This window comes from Sus scrofa, chromosome 3 (genome assembly GCF_054392235.1).
Source record: "Sus scrofa isolate SSC_HxYL_T2T_F1_AM1 chromosome 3, Sscrofa_HxYL_maternal_Yorkshire_Landrace_v2.0, whole genome shotgun sequence".
Taxonomy (NCBI): Eukaryota; Metazoa; Chordata; class Mammalia; order Artiodactyla; family Suidae; genus Sus; species Sus scrofa.
Window position 1 is genome coordinate 48395442 of NC_139385.1, and position 20703 is coordinate 48416144.

A 20703-nucleotide genomic window follows, 5' to 3' on the forward strand; every position below is an offset into this window, starting at 1 on the left:
CCCACAGCCTCGCCCTCCCATTTGGCAAGCACCATCTGGAGGGCAGTGCAGGGGTTTCTTTCCTGGACGACAGTTCCTGGGTGTCCCTGGTGAGATGGGCGAGGGAAGGGGTTTCCCATGGGCTGTGTGTCTCCCTCCCAGACCTCTTTCCTTTCGTGTGAGCATTTCTCTTCGCAACGCTGTGGCTGCCCATGGCCCCTTTTGCTGCACAGGTTGATTGCCGAGTCCGCTTCTGTTGGGGAGAAGGACCGCTGCTGGCTCAGCCAAGCCTCTGTCCATGGACATCGAATGGCTTTCCATGTGTTGCTCTTGGGAAGAGGGCTTCCTGAACCGAGTGGGGCGTTTCCGGCTGAGAAGAGACCCTTTGTCTGGGTATATGGCCGTGAGGGGTAGTGCTGGGTCTGGCGGTGGTTGCAGGGTTCTTTTGGGGGTGCCGTGGATCCTGTGGCCCATCGTGGTGGAACAAACGGTCGCACACGCCCACCCGGTGTGAGGGCACCTTCTTTTCCACAGCCTGCCCTGGGGTTGTCATTGAAAGGCGTCCTCAGGATGGCCATGGGGACAGGGCTGAGGAGGGCACTCGACCTGGTTGGGGTGTGGACTTCTCTAGGCATGCGTGATGGTGTTCCTTTGTGTGGTGCTGGATGCCGGCTGGCCACCTGGATTTGGCAGGGTTTCTTCAGGCCCCCTCCCCACCTGTGGCCTGGGTGGGTGGGTTTCTGCTGTCGTTCGTGGGTTCCGTGCTGGAGCTGATCGGTGTGGAAGCCCAGCGTGGCCTGGGTTTTGGGATGAGCATCAGGGGGCTGTGAGGGGTGCCCGGGTGGTGCCCAAAGGGAGAGCGAATTGGGAGAGCAGCAGTGCCAGGCGCTGGGCGTTGTCTCTCAAGAGGGCTCAGGCACCTCCCTTGTTCTTTCCAAGGGAGGCTCGTCTCTTCTTTCTATGCACCTGGTGAGATGACGGGAGCTCGAGCCAGGCCGGGCATCTGCAGGCCGCTCTCTTGACGGATCCACCAAAGCTGTGCCTGAGCGTCCTTCTGGCCCCCTGGGGAGAAGGGCTGATTGGGTTGGTTTTGTGTGGTTGGGAACCTCTGTGCCTTGGGAAGCACCAGTGGGGATCCCAGGTCAGGCGCAGTCCAGGTGGGGTCAAGAGAGTTTGAAAACAAAGGGAGAAAGGGAGACCTGGCAAGATGAACCAAGCCAGAAGGAAAGAATCGAGGCAAGACTTAAAGGCAAGGAGTATGGAATCCCAGGGGGATCCTGAAGGGGGAAAACGACTCGTTCCATCCTTCCACACCTCTCTTCCTATCTCCATATGGGCAAGGCTCTATCCACACGGCAGCAGGCTGGCACAGCCTGATGGATTTGGAGCGAAGGCTTTCCACGGCGAGGCACGGCCTAGGTTGGTTGGCATCGGCACGAAGAAGGCCTTTGAGAGAGGGAGCGAGAGCCCAGGTGGAAGGGCCCTTCTTGGCGGGGGATGGAGCCCCCACCCTCGTCTGGGCCCCAGCCCCAGCCCCAGCAGCCCCGGGGACTGCTGAGCCCGAGAGAGAAGGAGAGGCTGAGAGGGGCTGTTCGAGCCTATGTCCACACGAGGGCGCCAGAGCCCCTTCTGGTCCCAGGGGCAGCTCAGAGGCTCTAAGTGGTGGGAGGGGCAAGGCTCCAAAGGCTCAGGCTCCACGTCCGGGGCGGATGGAGGCTTGAGTGGGACGCACCCACAGCAGGCCCCCAGAGGACGTGCGGGTGTTTCCTGGGCAGCAGGGACTCTCTCCTGCGAGACACCTCCTGTCAGCTGGAGGGCGGAGGTGTCCCTTCCGGATTTGGAGGTGGGTTCGCCGCCTGGGTGGGTGGCAGTGGGTTTGGAAGGCCTGAAGCAGGTCCTGGGCTTTGGCGTGCTTGGGGTTCCTTGGAGGCAGGCGCCCAGACACACACAGCCTCGGGATTGGACCGCCAGCTGGCCCTGGTCAAGCTTTCCATGTCAGGGCTTCAGGTAGGTGAGAAGGAGTGTGGTGCTGAGGAATCCATGGGGGCCTTCGGGGGCAAGAGTGTTGGCAGCTGGGCTCATCCGCCTGTTTTCTCTCTCTGTCTCTCACGCACCCACGAGCACACACACACACACACACACACACACACACACGCTCAGGAGGCTGAGGGAAATGTCCTTGTGTCCTTCTGAGACGAGCCTCTCTTGGCAGCAGGGCGCCAGGCTATGGAGGCCTGATTGAAACCAGGTCTGATGCGTTCAGGACGCTTGATTGGTCTCGTCAAGCCAGCTCTCCGGGGAGTTGGCACGTGGCTGCCAAGCTTCAGAGGCTCTCCTGGTCCCTGCTGTGGCTGGGGCAAGAGCTGCACTGGGCGATCCCCCTCTGGCTAGACCACATCTCCGTGTGGCACAGGGCACCCAAATCCACGGACAAGGAAGAAGAGGCATTGAAATGAATGAGCTGAATGGATCCAGAAAGGAGGGAAGGTCCATCTCTCTTTCTCTCCCTCGTTCTCTCACTCTTTCTCTCATTCTCCCTCACTCTCTCTCTCTCTCTCTCTCTCCACACACACCCACACGCACACGCACACGCATGCAGATAGAGTAGGAAACAAGAGCTAGGACCTGGAGAGACAAATCCATCCTAAGTCTCTCCTGAGCCTAAGTCTCTCCTTGGGTGGGAGTGGGTTGGAAGGGCCAGCCTGGGGAGGCCCAGCCTGGGAGTGGATGCTTTGGCCGAGCAGAGTGGATGTGCATGCCACACACGGGTGCAGGAGAATACCTGGGGAAGTCACTCCACTCCAAACGAAGCATGTCTTTATCCTCATCCCTTCCTCCCCGCCAGGGAATTCGGTCGGGTCCGATGGGCTAGGCTAGGCCATCTGGACGGAATCCACGGAATCCTTCGGCCCATCGCTTTTCCCGAGGGGCAGCACTCTCGACCGTGACACCTTCTCTGGGGAGCGCTGTGTCGCTCCTGTGTTGGGGTGGAGTGTTCAGGACTCCTTTTGGCTGGTCGCTGATCGAAGTGGATCCATTGCAGTTTCCCAACCAAGGGATCCCATCGGCCATGTCTATGCATCCTGTTTGGCTCCCCTTCTCCTCCCTTGGGTTCCAAGAAGAGGGACTAGACCTCGTAGCGTCTGCTCCATGGAAGGAGGGCTCTGGCACCCCCCGCAAGGGCAAGGGTTTGGATCTCGGACCTCCCCAATTCCAGGCATGCCCACAGCCTCGCCCTCCCATTTGGCAAGCACCATCTGGAGGGCAGTGCAGGGGTTTCTTTCCTGGACGACAGTTCCTGGGTGTCCCTGGTGAGATGGGCGAGGGAAGGGGTTTCCCATGGGCTGTGTGTCTCCCTCCCAGACCTCTTTCCTTTCGTGTGAGCATTTCTCTTCGCAACGCTGTGGCTGCCCATGGCCCCTTTTGCTGCACAGGTTGATTGCCGAGTCCGCTTCTGTTGGGGAGAAGGACCGCTGCTGGCTCAGCCAAGCCTCTGTCCATGGACATCGAATGGCTTTCCATGTGTTGCTCTTGGGAAGAGGGCTTCCTGAACCGAGTGGGGCGTTTCCGGCTGAGAAGAGACCCTTTGTCTGGGTATATGGCCGTGAGGGGTAGTGCTGGGTCTGGCGGTGGTTGCAGGGTTCTTTTGGGGGTGCCGTGGATCCTGTGGCCCATCGTGGTGGAACAAACGGTCGCACACGCCCACCCGGTGTGAGGGCACCTTCTTTTCCACAGCCTGCCCTGGGGTTGTCATTGAAAGGCGTCCTCAGGATGGCCATGGGGACGGGGCTGAGGAGGGCACTCGACCTGGTTGGGGTGTGGACTTCTCTAGGCATGCGTGATGGTGTTCCTTTGTGTGGTGCTGGATGCCGGCTGGCCACCTGGATTTGGCAGGGTTTCTTCAGGCCCCCTCCCCACCTGTGGCCTGGGTGGGTGGGTTTCTGCTGTCGTTCGTGGGTTCCGTGCTGGAGCTGATCGGTGTGGAAGCCCAGCGTGGCCTGGGTTTTGGGATGAGCATCAGGGGGCTGTGAGGGGTGCCCGGGTGGTGCCCAAAGGGAGAGCGAATTGGGAGAGCAGCAGTGCCAGGCGCTGGGCGTTGTCTCTCAAGAGGGCTCAGGCACCTCCCTTGTTCTTTCCAAGGGAGGCTCGTCTCTTCTTTCTATGCACCTGGTGAGATGACGGGAGCTCGAGCCAGGCCGGGCATCTGCAGGCCGCTCTCTTGACGGATCCACCAAAGCTGTGCCTGAGCGTCCTTCTGGCCCCCTGGGGAGAAGGGCTGATTGGGTTGGTTTTGTGTGGTTGGGAACCTCTGTGCCTTGGGAAGCACCAGTGGGGATCCCAGATCAGGCGCAGTCCAGGTGGGGTCAAGAGAGTTTGAAAACCAAGGGAGAAAGGGAGACCTGGCAAGATGAACCAAGGCAGAAGGAAAGAATCGAGGCAAGACTTAAAGGCAAGGAGTATGGAATCCCAGGGGGATCCTGAAGGGGGAAAACGACTCGTTCCATCCTTCCACACCTCTCTTCCTATCTCCATATGGGCAAGGCTCTATCCACACGGCAGCAGGCTGGCACAGCCTGATGGATTTGGAGCGAAGGCTTTCCACGGCGAGGCACGGCCTAGGTTGGTTGGCATCGGCACGAAGAAGGCCTTTGAGAGAGGGAGCGAGAGCCCAGGTGGAAGGGCCCTTCTTGGCGGGGGATGGAGCCCCCACCCTCGTCTGGGCCCCAGCCCCAGCCCCAGCAGCCCCGGGGACTGCTGAGCCCGAGAGAGAAGGAGAGGCTGAGAGGGGCTGTTCGAGCCTATGTCCACACGAGGGCGCCAGAGCCCCTTCCGGTCCCAGGGGCAGCTCAGAGGCTCTAAGTGGTGGGAGGGGCAAGGCTCCAAAGGCGCAGGCTCCACGTCGGGGGCGGATGGAGGCTTGAGTGGGACGCACACACAGCAGGCCCCCAGAGGACGTGCGGGTGTTTCCTGGGCAGCAGGGACTCTCTCCTGCGAGACACCTCCTGTCAGCTGGAGGGCGGAGGTGTCCCTTCCGGATTTGGAGGTGGGTTCGCCGCCTGGGTGGGTGGCAGTGGGTTTGGAAGGCCTGAAGCAGGTCCTGGGCTTTGGCGTGCTTGGGGTTCCTTGGAGGCAGGCGCCCAGACACACACAGCCTCGGGATTGGACCGCCAGCTGGCCCTGGTCAAGCTTTCCATGTCAGGGCTTCAGGTAGGTGAGAAGGAGTGTGGTGCTGAGGAATCCATGGGGGCCTTCGGGGGCAAGAGTGTTGGCAGCTGGGCTCATCCGCCTGTTTTCTCTCTCTGTCTCTCACGCACCCACGAGCACACACACACACACACACACACACACACACACACGCTCAGGAGGCTGAGGGAAATGTCCTTGTGTCCTTCTGAGACGAGCCTCTCTTGGCAGCAGGGCGCCAGGCTATGGAGGCCTGATTGAAACCAGGTCTGATGCGTTCAGGACGCTTGATTGGTCTCGTCAAGCCAGCTCTCCGGGGAGTTGGCACGTGGCTGCCAAGCTTCAGAGGCTCTCCTGGTCCCTGCTGTGGCTGGGGCAAGAGCTGCACTGGGCGATCCCCCTCTGGCTAGACCACATCTCCGTGTGGCACAGGGCACCCAAATCCACGGACAAGGAAGAAGAGGCATTGAAATGAACGAGCTGAATGGATCCAGAAAGGAGGGAAGGTCCATCTCTCTTTCTCTCCCTCGTTCTCTCACTCTTTCTCTCATTCTCCCTCACTCTCTCTCTCTCTCTCTCTCCACACACACCCACACGCACACGCACACGCATGCAGATAGAGTAGGAAACAAGAGCTAGGACCTGGAGAGACAAATCCATCCTAAGTCTCTCCTGAGCCTAAGTCTCTCCTTGGGTGGGAGTGGGTTGGAAGGGCCAGCCTGGGGAGGCCCAGCCTGGGAGTGGATGCTTTGGCCGAGCAGAGTGGATGTGCATGCCACACACGGGTGCAGGAGAATACCTGGGGAAGTCACTCCACTCCAAACGAAGCATGTCTTTATCCTCATCCCTTCCTCCCCGCCAGGGAATTCGGTCGGGTCCGATGGGCTAGGCTAGGCCATCTGGACGGAATCCACGGAATCCTTCGGCCCATCGCTTTTCCCGAGGGGCAGCACTCTCGACCGTGACACCTTCTCTGGGGAGCGCTGTGTCGCTCCTGTGTTGGGGTGGAGTGTTCAGGACTCCTTTTGGCTGGTCGCTGATCGAAGTGGATCCATTGCAGTTTCCCAACCAAGGGATCCCATCGGCCATGTCTATGCATCCTGTTTGGCTCCCCTTCTCCTCCCTTGGGTTCCAAGAAGAGGGACTAGACCTCGTAGCGTCTGCTCCATGGAAGGAGGGCTCTGGCACCCCCCGCAAGGGCAAGGGTTTGGATCTCGGACCTCCCCAATTCCAGGCATGCCCACAGCCTCGCCCTCCCATTTGGCAAGCACCATCTGGAGGGCAGTGCAGGGGTTTCTTTCCTGGACGACAGTTCCTGGGTGTCCCTGGTGAGATGGGCGAGGGAAGGGGTTTCCCATGGGCTGTGTGTCTCCCTCCCAGACCTCTTTCCTTTCGTGTGAGCATTTCTCTTCGCAACGCTGTGGCTGCCCATGGCCCCTTTTGCTGCACAGGTTGATTGCCGAGTCCGCTTCTGTTGGGGAGAAGGACCGCTGCTGGCTCAGCCAAGCCTCTGTCCATGGACATCGAATGGCTTTCCATGTGTTGCTCTTGGGAAGAGGGCTTCCTGAACCGAGTGGGGCGTTTCCGGCTGAGAAGAGACCCTTTGTCTGGGTATATGGCCGTGAGGGGTAGTGCTGGGTCTGGCGGTGGTTGCAGGGTTCTTTTGGGGGTGCCGTGGATCCTGTGGCCCATCGTGGTGGAACAAACGGTCGCACACGCCCACCCGGTGTGAGGGCACCTTCTTTTCCACAGCCTGCCCTGGGGTTGTCATTGAAAGGCGTCCTCAGGATGGCCATGGGGACAGGGCTGAGGAGGGCACTCGACCTGGTTGGGGTGTGGACTTCTCTAGGCATGCGTGATGGTGTTCCTTTGTGTGGTGCTGGATGCCGGCTGGCCACCTGGATTTGGCAGGGTTTCTTCAGGCCCCCTCCCCACCTGTGGCCTGGGTGGGTGGGTTTCTGCTGTCGTTCGTGGGTTCCGTGCTGGAGCTGATCGGTGTGGAAGCCCAGCGTGGCCTGGGTTTTGGGATGAGCATCAGGGGGCTGTGAGGGGTGCCCGGGTGGTGCCCAAAGGGAGAGCGAATTGGGAGAGCAGCAGTGCCAGGCGCTGGGCGTTGTCTCTCAAGAGGGCTCAGGCACCTCCCTTGTTCTTTCCAAGGGAGGCTCGTCTCTTCTTTCTATGCACCTGGTGAGATGACGGGAGCTCGAGCCAGGCCGGGCATCTGCAGGCCGCTCTCTTGACGGATCCACCAAAGCTGTGCCTGAGCGTCCTTCTGGCCCCCTGGGGAGAAGGGCTGATTGGGTTGGTTTTGTGTGGTTGGGAACCTCTGTGCCTTGGGAAGCACCAGTGGGGATCCCAGGTCAGGCGCAGTCCAGGTGGGGTCAAGAGAGTTTGAAAACAAAGGGAGAAAGGGAGACCTGGCAAGATGAACCAAGCCAGAAGGAAAGAATCGAGGCAAGACTTAAAGGCAAGGAGTATGGAATCCCAGGGGGATCCTGAAGGGGGAAAACGACTCGTTCCATCCTTCCACACCTCTCTTCCTATCTCCATATGGGCAAGGCTCTATCCACACGGCAGCAGGCTGGCACAGCCTGATGGATTTGGAGCGAAGGCTTTCCACGGCGAGGCACGGCCTAGGTTGGTTGGCATCGGCACGAAGAAGGCCTTTGAGAGAGGGAGCGAGAGCCCAGGTGGAAGGGCCCTTCTTGGCGGGGGATGGAGCCCCCACCCTCGTCTGGGCCCCAGCCCCAGCCCCAGCAGCCCCGGGGACTGCTGAGCCCGAGAGAGAAGGAGAGGCTGAGAGGGGCTGTTCGAGCCTATGTCCACACGAGGGCGCCAGAGCCCCTTCTGGTCCCAGGGGCAGCTCAGAGGCTCTAAGTGGTGGGAGGGGCAAGGCTCCAAAGGCTCAGGCTCCACGTCCGGGGCGGATGGAGGCTTGAGTGGGACGCACCCACAGCAGGCCCCCAGAGGACGTGCGGGTGTTTCCTGGGCAGCAGGGACTCTCTCCTGCGAGACACCTCCTGTCAGCTGGAGGGCGGAGGTGTCCCTTCCGGATTTGGAGGTGGGTTCGCCGCCTGGGTGGGTGGCAGTGGGTTTGGAAGGCCTGAAGCAGGTCCTGGGCTTTGGCGTGCTTGGGGTTCCTTGGAGGCAGGCGCCCAGACACACACAGCCTCGGGATTGGACCGCCAGCTGGCCCTGGTCAAGCTTTCCATGTCAGGGCTTCAGGTAGGTGAGAAGGAGTGTGGTGCTGAGGAATCCATGGGGGCCTTCGGGGGCAAGAGTGTTGGCAGCTGGGCTCATCCGCCTGTTTTCTCTCTCTGTCTCTCACGCACCCACGAGCACACACACACACACACACACACACACACACACGCTCAGGAGGCTGAGGGAAATGTCCTTGTGTCCTTCTGAGACGAGCCTCTCTTGGCAGCAGGGCGCCAGGCTATGGAGGCCTGATTGAAACCAGGTCTGATGCGTTCAGGACGCTTGATTGGTCTCGTCAAGCCAGCTCTCCGGGGAGTTGGCACGTGGCTGCCAAGCTTCAGAGGCTCTCCTGGTCCCTGCTGTGGCTGGGGCAAGAGCTGCACTGGGCGATCCCCCTCTGGCTAGACCACATCTCCGTGTGGCACAGGGCACCCAAATCCACGGACAAGGAAGAAGAGGCATTGAAATGAATGAGCTGAATGGATCCAGAAAGGAGGGAAGGTCCATCTCTCTTTCTCTCCCTCGTTCTCTCACTCTTTCTCTCATTCTCCCTCACTCTCTCTCTCTCTCTCTCTCCACACACACCCACACGCACACGCACACGCATGCAGATAGAGTAGGAAACAAGAGCTAGGACCTGGAGAGACAAATCCATCCTAAGTCTCTCCTGAGCCTAAGTCTCTCCTTGGGTGGGAGTGGGTTGGAAGGGCCAGCCTGGGGAGGCCCAGCCTGGGAGTGGATGCTTTGGCCGAGCAGAGTGGATGTGCATGCCACACACGGGTGCAGGAGAATACCTGGGGAAGTCACTCCACTCCAAACGAAGCATGTCTTTATCCTCATCCCTTCCTCCCCGCCAGGGAATTCGGTCGGGTCCGATGGGCTAGGCTAGGCCATCTGGACGGAATCCACGGAATCCTTCGGCCCATCGCTTTTCCCGAGGGGCAGCACTCTCGACCGTGACACCTTCTCTGGGGAGCGCTGTGTCGCTCCTGTGTTGGGGTGGAGTGTTCAGGACTCCTTTTGGCTGGTCGCTGATCGAAGTGGATCCATTGCAGTTTCCCAACCAAGGGATCCCATCGGCCATGTCTATGCATCCTGTTTGGCTCCCCTTCTCCTCCCTTGGGTTCCAAGAAGAGGGACTAGACCTCGTAGCGTCTGCTCCATGGAAGGAGGGCTCTGGCACCCCCCGCAAGGGCAAGGGTTTGGATCTCGGACCTCCCCAATTCCAGGCATGCCCACAGCCTCGCCCTCCCATTTGGCAAGCACCATCTGGAGGGCAGTGCAGGGGTTTCTTTCCTGGACGACAGTTCCTGGGTGTCCCTGGTGAGATGGGCGAGGGAAGGGGTTTCCCATGGGCTGTGTGTCTCCCTCCCAGACCTCTTTCCTTTCGTGTGAGCATTTCTCTTCGCAACGCTGTGGCTGCCCATGGCCCCTTTTGCTGCACAGGTTGATTGCCGAGTCCGCTTCTGTTGGGGAGAAGGACCGCTGCTGGCTCAGCCAAGCCTCTGTCCATGGACATCGAATGGCTTTCCATGTGTTGCTCTTGGGAAGAGGGCTTCCTGAACCGAGTGGGGCGTTTCCGGCTGAGAAGAGACCCTTTGTCTGGGTATATGGCCGTGAGGGGTAGTGCTGGGTCTGGCGGTGGTTGCAGGGTTCTTTTGGGGGTGCCGTGGATCCTGTGGCCCATCGTGGTGGAACAAACGGTCGCACACGCCCACCCGGTGTGAGGGCACCTTCTTTTCCACAGCCTGCCCTGGGGTTGTCATTGAAAGGCGTCCTCAGGATGGCCATGGGGACGGGGCTGAGGAGGGCACTCGACCTGGTTGGGGTGTGGACTTCTCTAGGCATGCGTGATGGTGTTCCTTTGTGTGGTGCTGGATGCCGGCTGGCCACCTGGATTTGGCAGGGTTTCTTCAGGCCCCCTCCCCACCTGTGGCCTGGGTGGGTGGGTTTCTGCTGTCGTTCGTGGGTTCCGTGCTGGAGCTGATCGGTGTGGAAGCCCAGCGTGGCCTGGGTTTTGGGATGAGCATCAGGGGGCTGTGAGGGGTGCCCGGGTGGTGCCCAAAGGGAGAGCGAATTGGGAGAGCAGCAGTGCCAGGCGCTGGGCGTTGTCTCTCAAGAGGGCTCAGGCACCTCCCTTGTTCTTTCCAAGGGAGGCTCGTCTCTTCTTTCTATGCACCTGGTGAGATGACGGGAGCTCGAGCCAGGCCGGGCATCTGCAGGCCGCTCTCTTGACGGATCCAACAAAGCTGTGCCTGAGCGTCCTTCTGGCCCCCTGGGGAGAAGGGCTGATTGGGTTGGTTTTGTGTGGTTGGGAACCTCTGTGCCTTGGGAAGCACCAGTGGGGATCCCAGATCAGGCGCAGTCCAGGTGGGGTCAAGAGAGTTTGAAAACCAAGGGAGAAAGGGAGACCTGGCAAGATGAACCAAGGCAGAAGGAAAGAATCGAGGCAAGACTTAAAGGCAAGGAGTATGGAATCCCAGGGGGATCCTGAAGGGGGAAAAGGACTCGTTCCATCCTTCCACACCTCTCTTCCTATCTCCATATGGGCAAGGCTCTATCCACACGGCAGCAGGCTGGCACAGCCTGATGGATTTGGAGCGAAGGCTTTCCACGGCGAGGCACGGCCTAGGTTGGTTGGCATCGGCACGAAGAAGGCCTTTGAGAGAGGGAGCGAGAGCCCAGGTGGAAGGGCCCTTCTTGGCGGGGGATGGAGCCCCCACCCTCGTCTGGGCCCCAGCCCCAGCCCCAGCAGCCCCGGGGACTGCTGAGCCCGAGAGAGAAGGAGAGGCTGAGAGGGGCTGTTCGAGCCTATGTCCACACGAGGGCGCCAGAGCCCCTTCCGGTCCCAGGGGCAGCTCAGAGGCTCTAAGTGGTGGGAGGGGCAAGGCTCCAAAGGCGCAGGCTCCACGTCGGGGGCGGATGGAGGCTTGAGTGGGACGCACACACAGCAGGCCCCCAGAGGACGTGCGGGTGTTTCCTGGGCAGCAGGGACTCTCTCCTGCGAGACACCTCCTGTCAGCTGGAGGGCGGAGGTGTCCCTTCCGGATTTGGAGGTGGGTTCGCCGCCTGGGTGGGTGGCAGTGGGTTTGGAAGGCCTGAAGCAGGTCCTGGGCTTTGGCGTGCTTGGGGTTCCTTGGAGGCAGGCGCCCAGACACACACAGCCTCGGGATTGGACCGCCAGCTGGCCCTGGTCAAGCTTTCCATGTCAGGGCTTCAGGTAGGTGAGAAGGAGTGTGGTGCTGAGGAATCCATGGGGGCCTTCGGGGGCAAGAGTGTTGGCAGCTGGGCTCATCCGCCTGTTTTCTCTCTCTGTCTCTCACGCACCCACGAGCACACACACACACACACACACACACACACACACACGCTCAGGAGGCTGAGGGAAATGTCCTTGTGTCCTTCTGAGACGAGCCTCTCTTGGCAGCAGGGCGCCAGGCTATGGAGGCCTGATTGAAACCAGGTCTGATGCGTTCAGGACGCTTGATTGGTCTCGTCAAGCCAGCTCTCCGGGGAGTTGGCACGTGGCTGCCAAGCTTCAGAGGCTCTCCTGGTCCCTGCTGTGGCTGGGGCAAGAGCTGCACTGGGCGATCCCCCTCTGGCTAGACCACATCTCCGTGTGGCACAGGGCACCCAAATCCACGGACAAGGAAGAAGAGGCATTGAAATGAACGAGCTGAATGGATCCAGAAAGGAGGGAAGGTCCATCTCTCTTTCTCTCCCTCGTTCTCTCACTCTTTCTCTCATTCTCCCTCACTCTCTCTCTCTCTCTCTCTCCACACACACCCACACGCACACGCACACGCATGCAGATAGAGTAGGAAACAAGAGCTAGGACCTGGAGAGACAAATCCATCCTAAGTCTCTCCTGAGCCTAAGTCTCTCCTTGGGTGGGAGTGGGTTGGAAGGGCCAGCCTGGGGAGGCCCAGCCTGGGAGTGGATGCTTTGGCCGAGCAGAGTGGATGTGCATGCCACACACGGGTGCAGGAGAATACCTGGGGAAGTCACTCCACTCCAAACGAAGCATGTCTTTATCCTCATCCCTTCCTCCCCGCCAGGGAATTCGGTCGGGTCCGATGGGCTAGGCTAGGCCATCTGGACGGAATCCACGGAATCCTTCGGCCCATCGCTTTTCCCGAGGGGCAGCACTCTCGACCGTGACACCTTCTCTGGGGAGCGCTGTGTCGCTCCTGTGTTGGGGTGGAGTGTTCAGGACTCCTTTTGGCTGGTCGCTGATCGAAGTGGATCCATTGCAGTTTCCCAACCAAGGGATCCCATCGGCCATGTCTATGCATCCTGTTTGGCTCCCCTTCTCCTCCCTTGGGTTCCAAGAAGAGGGACTAGACCTCGTAGCGTCTGCTCCATGGAAGGAGGGCTCTGGCACCCCCCGCAAGGGCAAGGGTTTGGATCTCGGACCTCCCCAATTCCAGGCATGCCCACAGCCTCGCCCTCCCATTTGGCAAGCACCATCTGGAGGGCAGTGCAGGGGTTTCTTTCCTGGACGACAGTTCCTGGGTGTCCCTGGTGAGATGGGCGAGGGAAGGGGTTTCCCATGGGCTGTGTGTCTCCCTCCCAGACCTCTTTCCTTTCGTGTGAGCATTTCTCTTCGCAACGCTGTGGCTGCCCATGGCCCCTTTTGCTGCACAGGTTGATTGCCGAGTCCGCTTCTGTTGGGGAGAAGGACCGCTGCTGGCTCAGCCAAGCCTCTGTCCATGGACATCGAATGGCTTTCCATGTGTTGCTCTTGGGAAGAGGGCTTCCTGAACCGAGTGGGGCGTTTCCGGCTGAGAAGAGACCCTTTGTCTGGGTATATGGCCGTGAGGGGTAGTGCTGGGTCTGGCGGTGGTTGCAGGGTTCTTTTGGGGGTGCCGTGGATCCTGTGGCCCATCGTGGTGGAACAAACGGTCGCACACGCCCACCCGGTGTGAGGGCACCTTCTTTTCCACAGCCTGCCCTGGGGTTGTCATTGAAAGGCGTCCTCAGGATGGCCATGGGGACAGGGCTGAGGAGGGCACTCGACCTGGTTGGGGTGTGGACTTCTCTAGGCATGCGTGATGGTGTTCCTTTGTGTGGTGCTGGATGCCGGCTGGCCACCTGGATTTGGCAGGGTTTCTTCAGGCCCCCTCCCCACCTGTGGCCTGGGTGGGTGGGTTTCTGCTGTCGTTCGTGGGTTCCGTGCTGGAGCTGATCGGTGTGGAAGCCCAGCGTGGCCTGGGTTTTGGGATGAGCATCAGGGGGCTGTGAGGGGTGCCCGGGTGGTGCCCAAAGGGAGAGCGAATTGGGAGAGCAGCAGTGCCAGGCGCTGGGCGTTGTCTCTCAAGAGGGCTCAGGCACCTCCCTTGTTCTTTCCAAGGGAGGCTCGTCTCTTCTTTCTATGCACCTGGTGAGATGACGGGAGCTCGAGCCAGGCCGGGCATCTGCAGGCCGCTCTCTTGACGGATCCACCAAAGCTGTGCCTGAGCGTCCTTCTGGCCCCCTGGGGAGAAGGGCTGATTGGGTTGGTTTTGTGTGGTTGGGAACCTCTGTGCCTTGGGAAGCACCAGTGGGGATCCCAGATCAGGCGCAGTCCAGGTGGGGTCAAGAGAGTTTGAAAACAAAGGGAGAAAGGGAGACCTGGCAAGATGAACCAAGGCAGAAGGAAAGAATCGAGGCAAGACTTAAAGGCAAGGAGTATGGAATCCCAGGGGGATCCTGAAGGGGGAAAAGGACTCGTTCCATCCTTCCACACCTCTCTTCCTATCTCCATATGGGCAAGGCTCTATCCACACGGCAGCAGGCTGGCACAGCCTGATGGATTTGGAGCGAAGGCTTTCCACGGCGAGGCACGGCCTAGGTTGGTTGGCATCGGCACGAAGAAGGCCTTTGAGAGAGGGAGCGAGAGCCCAGGTGGAAGGGCCCTTCTTGGCGGGGGATGGAGCCCCCACCCTCGTCTGGGCCCCAGCCCCAGCCCCAGCAGCCCCGGGGACTGCTGAGCCCGAGAGAGAAGGAGAGGCTGAGAGGGGCTGTTCGAGCCTATGTCCACACGAGGGCGCCAGAGCCCCTTCCGGTCCCAGGGGCAGCTCAGAGGCTCTAAGTGGTGGGAGGGGCAAGGCTCCAAAGGCGCAGGCTCCACGTCGGGGGCGGATGGAGGCTTGAGCGGGACGCACCCACAGCAGGCCCCCAGAGGACGTGCGGGTGTTTCCTGGGCAGCAGGGACTCTCTCCTGCGAGACACCTCCTGTCAGCTGGAGGGCGGAGGTGTCCCTTCCGGATTTGGAGGTGGGTTCGCCGCCTGGGTGGGTGGCAGTGGGTTTGGAAGGCCTGAAGCAGGTCCTGGGCTTTGGCGTGCTTGGGGTTCCTTGGAGGCAGGCGCCCAGACACACACAGCCTCGGGATTGGACCGCCAGCTGGCCCTGGTCAAGCTTTCCATGTCAGGGCTTCAGGTAGGTGAGAAGGAGTGTGGTGCTGAGGAATCCATGGGGGCCTTCGGGGGCAAGAGTGTTGGCAGCTGGGCTCATCCGCCTGTTTTCTCTCTCTGTCTCTCACGCACCCACGAGCACACACACACACACACACACACACACACACACGCTCAGGAGGCTGAGGGAAATGTCCTTGTGTCCTTCTGAGACGAGCCTCTCTTGGCAGCAGGGCGCCAGGCTATGGAGGCCTGATTGAAACCAAGTCTGATGCGTTCAGGACGCTTGATTGGTCTCGTCAAGCCAGCTCTCCGGGGAGTTGGCACGTGGCTGCCAAGCTTCAGAGGCTCTCCTGGTCCCTGCTGTGGCTGGGGCAAGAGCTGCACTGGGCGATCCCCCTCTGGCTAGACCACATCTCCGTGTGGCACAGGGCACCCAAATCCACGGACAAGGAAGAAGAGGCATTGAAATGAACGAGCTGAATGGATCCAGAAAGGAGGGAAGTTCCATCTCTCTTTCTCTCTCTCGTTCTCTCACTCTTTCTCTCATTCTCCCTCACTCTCTCTCTCTCTCTCTCTCCACACACACCCACACGCACACGCACACGCATGCAGATAGAGTAGGAAACAAGAGCTAGGAGCTGGAGAGACAAATCCATCCTAAGTCTCTCCTGAGCCTAAGTCTCTCCTTGGGTGGGAGTGGGTTGGAAGGGCCAGCCTGGGGAGGCCCAGCCTGGGAGTGGATGCTTTGGCCGAGCAGAGTGGATGTGCATGCCACACACGGGTGCAGGAGAATACCTGGGGAAGTCACTCCACTCCAAACGAAGCATGTCTTTATCCTCATCCCTTCCTCCCCGCCAGGGAATTCGGTCGGGTCCGATGGGCTAGGCTAGGCCATCTGGACGGAATCCACGGAATCCTTCGGCCCATCGCTTTTCCCGAGGGGCAGCACTCTCGACCGTGACACCTTCTCTGGGGAGCGCTGTGTCGCTCCTGTGTTGGGGTGGAGTGTTCAGGACTCCTTTTGGCTGGTCGCTGATCGAAGTGGATCCATTGCAGTTTCCCAACCAAGGGATCCCATCGGCCATGTCTATGCATCCTGTTTGGCTCCCCTTCTCCTCCCTTGGGTTCCAAGAAGAGGGACTAGACCTCGTAGCGTCTGCTCCATGGAAGGAGGGCTCTGGCACCCCCCGCAAGGGCAAGGGTTTGGATCTCGGACCTCCCCAATTCCAGGCATGCCCACAGCCTCGCCCTCCCATTTGGCAAGCACCATCTGGAGGGCAGTGCAGGGGTTTCTTTCCTGGACGACAGTTCCTGGGTGTCCCTGGTGAGATGGGCGAGGGAAGGGGTTTCCCATGGGCTGTGTGTCTCCCTCCCAGACCTCTTTCCTTTCGTGTGAGCATTTCTCTTCGCAACGCTGTGGCTGCCCATGGCCCCTTTTGCTGCACAGGTTGATTGCCGAGTCCGCTTCTGTTGGGGAGAAGGACCGCTGCTGGCTCAGCCAAGCCTCTGTCCATGGACATCGAATGGCTTTCCATGTGTTGCTCTTGGGAAGAGGGCTTCCTGAACCGAGTGGGGCGTTTCCGGCTGAGAAGAGACCCTTTGTCTGGGTATATGGCCGTGAGGGGTAGTGCTGGGTCTGGCGGTGGTTGCAGGGTTCTTTTGGGGGTGCCGTGGATCCTGTGGCCCATCGTGGTGGAACAAACGGTCGCACACGCCCACCCGGTGTGAGGGCACCTTCTTTTCCACAGCCTGCCCTGGGGTTGTCATTGAAAGGCGTCCTCAGGATGGCCATGGGGACAGGGCTGAGGAGGGCACTCGACCTGGTTGGGGTGTGGACTTCTCTAGGCATGCGTGATGGTGTTCCTTTGTGTGGTGCTGGATGCCGGCTGGCCACCTGGATTTGGCAGGGTTTCTTCAGGCCCCCTCCCCACCTGTGGCCTGGGTGGGTGGGTTTCTGCTGTCGTTCGTGGGTTCCGTGCTGGAGCTGATCGGTGTGGAAGCCCAGCGTGGCCTGGGTTTTGGGATGAGCATCAGGGGGCTGTGAGGGGTGCCCGGGTGGTGCCCAAAGGGAGAGCGAATTGGGAGAGCAGCAGTGCCAGGCGCTGGGCGTTGTCTCTCAAGAGGGCTCAGGCACCTCCCTTGTTCTTTCCAAGGGAGGCTCGTCTCTTCTTTCTATGCACCTGGTGAGATGACGGGAGCTCGAGCCAGGCCGGGCATCTGCAGGCCGCTCTCTTGACGGATCCACCAAAGCTGTGCCTGAGCGTCCTTCTGGCCCCCTGGGGAGAAGGGCTGATTGGGTTGGTTTTGTGTGGTTGGGAACCTCTGTGCCTTGGGAAGCACCAGTGGGGATCCCAGATCAGGCGCAGTCCAGGTGGGGTCAAGAGAGTTTGAAAACAAAGGGAGAAAGGGAGACCTGGCAAGATGAACCAAGGCAGAAGGAAAGAATCGAGGCAAGACTTAAAGGCAAGGAGTATGGAATCCCAGGGGGATCCTGAAGGGGGAAAACGACTCGTTCCATCCTTCCACACCTCTCTTCCTATCTCCATATGGGCAAGGCTCTATCCACACGGCAGCAGGCTGGCACAGCCTGATGGATTTGGAGCGAAGGCTTTCCACGGCGAGGCACGGCCTAGGTTGGCATCGGCACGAAGAAGGCCTTTGAGAGAGGGAGCGAGAGCCCAGGTGGAAGGGCCCTTCTTGGCGGGGGATGGAGCCCCCACCCTCGTCTGGGCCCCAGCCCCAGCCCCAGCAGCCCCGGGGACTGCTGAGCCCGAGAGAGAAGGAGAGGCTGAGAGGGGCTGTTCGAGCCTATGTCCACACGAGGGCGCCAGAGCCCCTTCCGGTCCCAGGGGCAGCTCAGAGGCTCTAAGTGGTGGGAGGGGCAAGGCTCCAAAGGCGCAGGCTCCACGTCGGGGGCGGATGGAGGCTTGAGCGGGACGCACCCACAGCAGGCCCCCAGAGGACGTGCGGGTGTTTCCTGGGCAGCAGGGACTCTCTCCTGCGAGACACCTCCTGTCAGCTGGAGGGCGGAGGTGTCCCTTCCGGATTTGGAGGTGGGTTCGCCGCCTGGGTGGGTGGCAGTGGGTTTGGAAGGCCTGAAGCAGGTCCTGGGCTTTGGCGTGCTTGGGGTTCCTTGGAGGCAGGCGCCCAGACACACACAGCCTCGGGATTGGACCGCCAGCTGGCCCTGGTCAAGCTTTCCATGTCAGGGCTTCAGGTAGGTGAGAAGGAGTGTGGTGCTGAGGAATCCATGGGGGCCTTCGGGGGCAAGAGTGTTGGCAGCTGGGCTCATCCGCCTGTTTTCTCTCTCTGTCTCTCACGCACCCACGAGCACACACACACACACACACACACACACACACGCTCAGGAGGCTGAGGGAAATGTCCTTGTGTCCTTCTGAGACGAGCCTCTCTTGGCAGCAGGGCGCCAGGCTATGGAGGCCTGATTGAAACCAGGTCTGATGCGTTCAGGACGCTTGATTGGTCTCGTCAAGCCAGCTCTCCGGGGAGTTGGCACGTGGCTGCCAAGCTTCAGAGGCTCTCCTGGTCCCTGCTGTGGCTGGGGCAAGAGCTGCACTGGGCGATCCCCCTCTGGCTAGACCACATCTCCGTGTGGCACAGGGCACCCAAATCCACGGACAAGGAAGAAGAGGCATTGAAATGAACGAGCTGAATGGATCCAGAAAGGAGGGAAGGTCCATCTCTCTTTCTCTCCCTCGTTCTCTCACTCTTTCTCTCATTCTCCCTCACTCTCTCTCTCTCTCTCTCTCCACACACACCCACACGCACACGCACACGCATGCAGATAGAGTAGGAAACAAGAGCTAGGACCTGGAGAGACAAATCCATCCTAAGTCTCTCCTGAGCCTAAGTCTCTCCTTGGGTGGGAGTGGGTTGGAAGGGCCAGCCTGGGGAGGCCCAGCCTGGGAGTGGATGCTTTGGCCGAGCAGAGTGGATGTGCATGCCACACACGGGTGCAGGAGAATACCTGGGGAAGTCACTCCACTCCAAACGAAGCATGTCTTTATCCTCATCCCTTCCTCCCCGCCAGGGAATTCGGTCGGGTCCGATGGGCTAGGCTAGGCCATCTGGACGGAATCCACGGAATCCTTCGGCCCATCGCTTTTCCCGAGGGGCAGCACTCTCGACCGTGACACCTTCTCTGGGGAGCGCTGTGTCGCTCCTGTGTTGGGGTGGAGTGTTCAGGACTCCTTTTGGCTGGTCGCTGATCGAAGTGGATCCATTGCAGTTTCCCAACCAAGGGATCCCATCGGCCATGTCTATGCATCCTGTTTGGCTCCCCTTCTCCTCCCTTGGGTTCCAAGAAGAGGGACTAGACCTCGTAGCGTCTGCTCCATGGAAGGAGGGCTCTGGCACCCCCCGCAAGGGCAAGGGTTTGGATCTCGGACCTCCCCAATTCCAGGCATGCCCACAGCCTCGCCCTCCCATTTGGCAAGCACCATCTGGAGGGCAGTGCAGGGGTTTCTTTCCTGGACGACAGTTCCTGGGTGTCCCTGGTGAGATGGGCGAGGGAAGGGGTTTCCCATGGGCTGTGTGTCTCCCTCCCAGACCTCTTTCCTTTCGTGTGAGCATTTCTCTTCGCAACGCTGTGGCTGCCCATGGCCCCTTTTGCTGCACAGGTTGATTGCCGAGTCCGCTTCTGTTGGGGAGAAGGACCGCTGCTGGCTCAGCCAAGCCTCTGTCCATGGACATCGAATGGCTTTCCATGTGTTGCTCTTGGGAAGAGGGCTTCCTGAACCGAGTGGGGCGTTTCCGGCTGAGAAGAGACCCTTTGTCTGGGTATATGGCCGTGAGGGGTAGTGCTGGGTCTGGCGGTGGTTGCAGGGTTCTTTTGGGGGTGCCGTGGATCCTGTGGCCCATCGTGGTGGAACAAACGGTCGCACACGCCCACCCGGTGTGAGGGCACCTTCTTTTCCACAGCCTGCCCTGGGGTTGTCATTGAAAGGCGTCCTCAGGATGGCCATGGGGACAGGGCTGAGGAGGGCACTCGACCTGGTTGGGGTGTGGACTTCTCTAGGCATGCGTGATGGTGTTCCTTTGTGTGGTGCTGGATGCCGGCTGGCCACCTGGATTTGGCAGGGTTTCTTCAGGCCCCCTCCCCACCTGTGGCCTGGGTGGGTGGGTTTCTGCTGTCGTTCGTGGGTTCCGTGCTGGAGCTGATCGGTGTGGAAGCCCAGCGTGGCCTGGGTTTTGGGATGAGCATCAGGGGGCTGTGAGGGGTGCCCGGGTGGTGCCCAAAGGGAGAGCGAATTGGGAGAGCAGCAGTGCCAGGCGCTGGGCGTTGTCTCTCAAGAGGGCTCAGGCACCTCCCTTGTTCTTTCCAAGGGAGGCTCGTCTCTTCTTTCTATGCACCTGGTGAGATGACGGGAGCTCGAGCCAGGCCGGGCATCTGCAGGCCGCTCTCTTGACGGATCCACCAAAGCTGTGCCTGAGCGTCCTTCTGGCCCCCTGGGGAGAAGGGCTGATTGGGTTGGTTTTGTGTGGTTGGGAACCTCTGTGCCTTGGGAAGCACTAGTGGGGATCCCAGATCAGGCGCAGTCCAGGTGGGGTCAAGAGAGTTTGAAAACAAAGGGAGAAAGGGAGACCTGGCAAGATGAACCAAGGCAGAAGGAAAGAATCGAGGCAAGACTTAAAGGCAAGGAGTATGGAATCCCAGGGGGATCCTGAAGGGGGAAAACGACTCGTTCCATCCTTCCACACCTCTCTTCCTATCTCCATATGGGCAAGGCTCTATCCACACGGCAGCAGGCTGGCACAGCCTGATGGATTTGGAGCGAAGGCTTTCCACGGCGAGGCACGGCCTAGGTTGGTTGGCATCGGCACGAAGAAGGCCTTTGAGAGAGGGAGCGAGAGCCCAGGTGGAAGGGCCCTTCTTGGCGGGGGATGGAGCCCCCACCCTCGTCTGGGCCCCAGCCC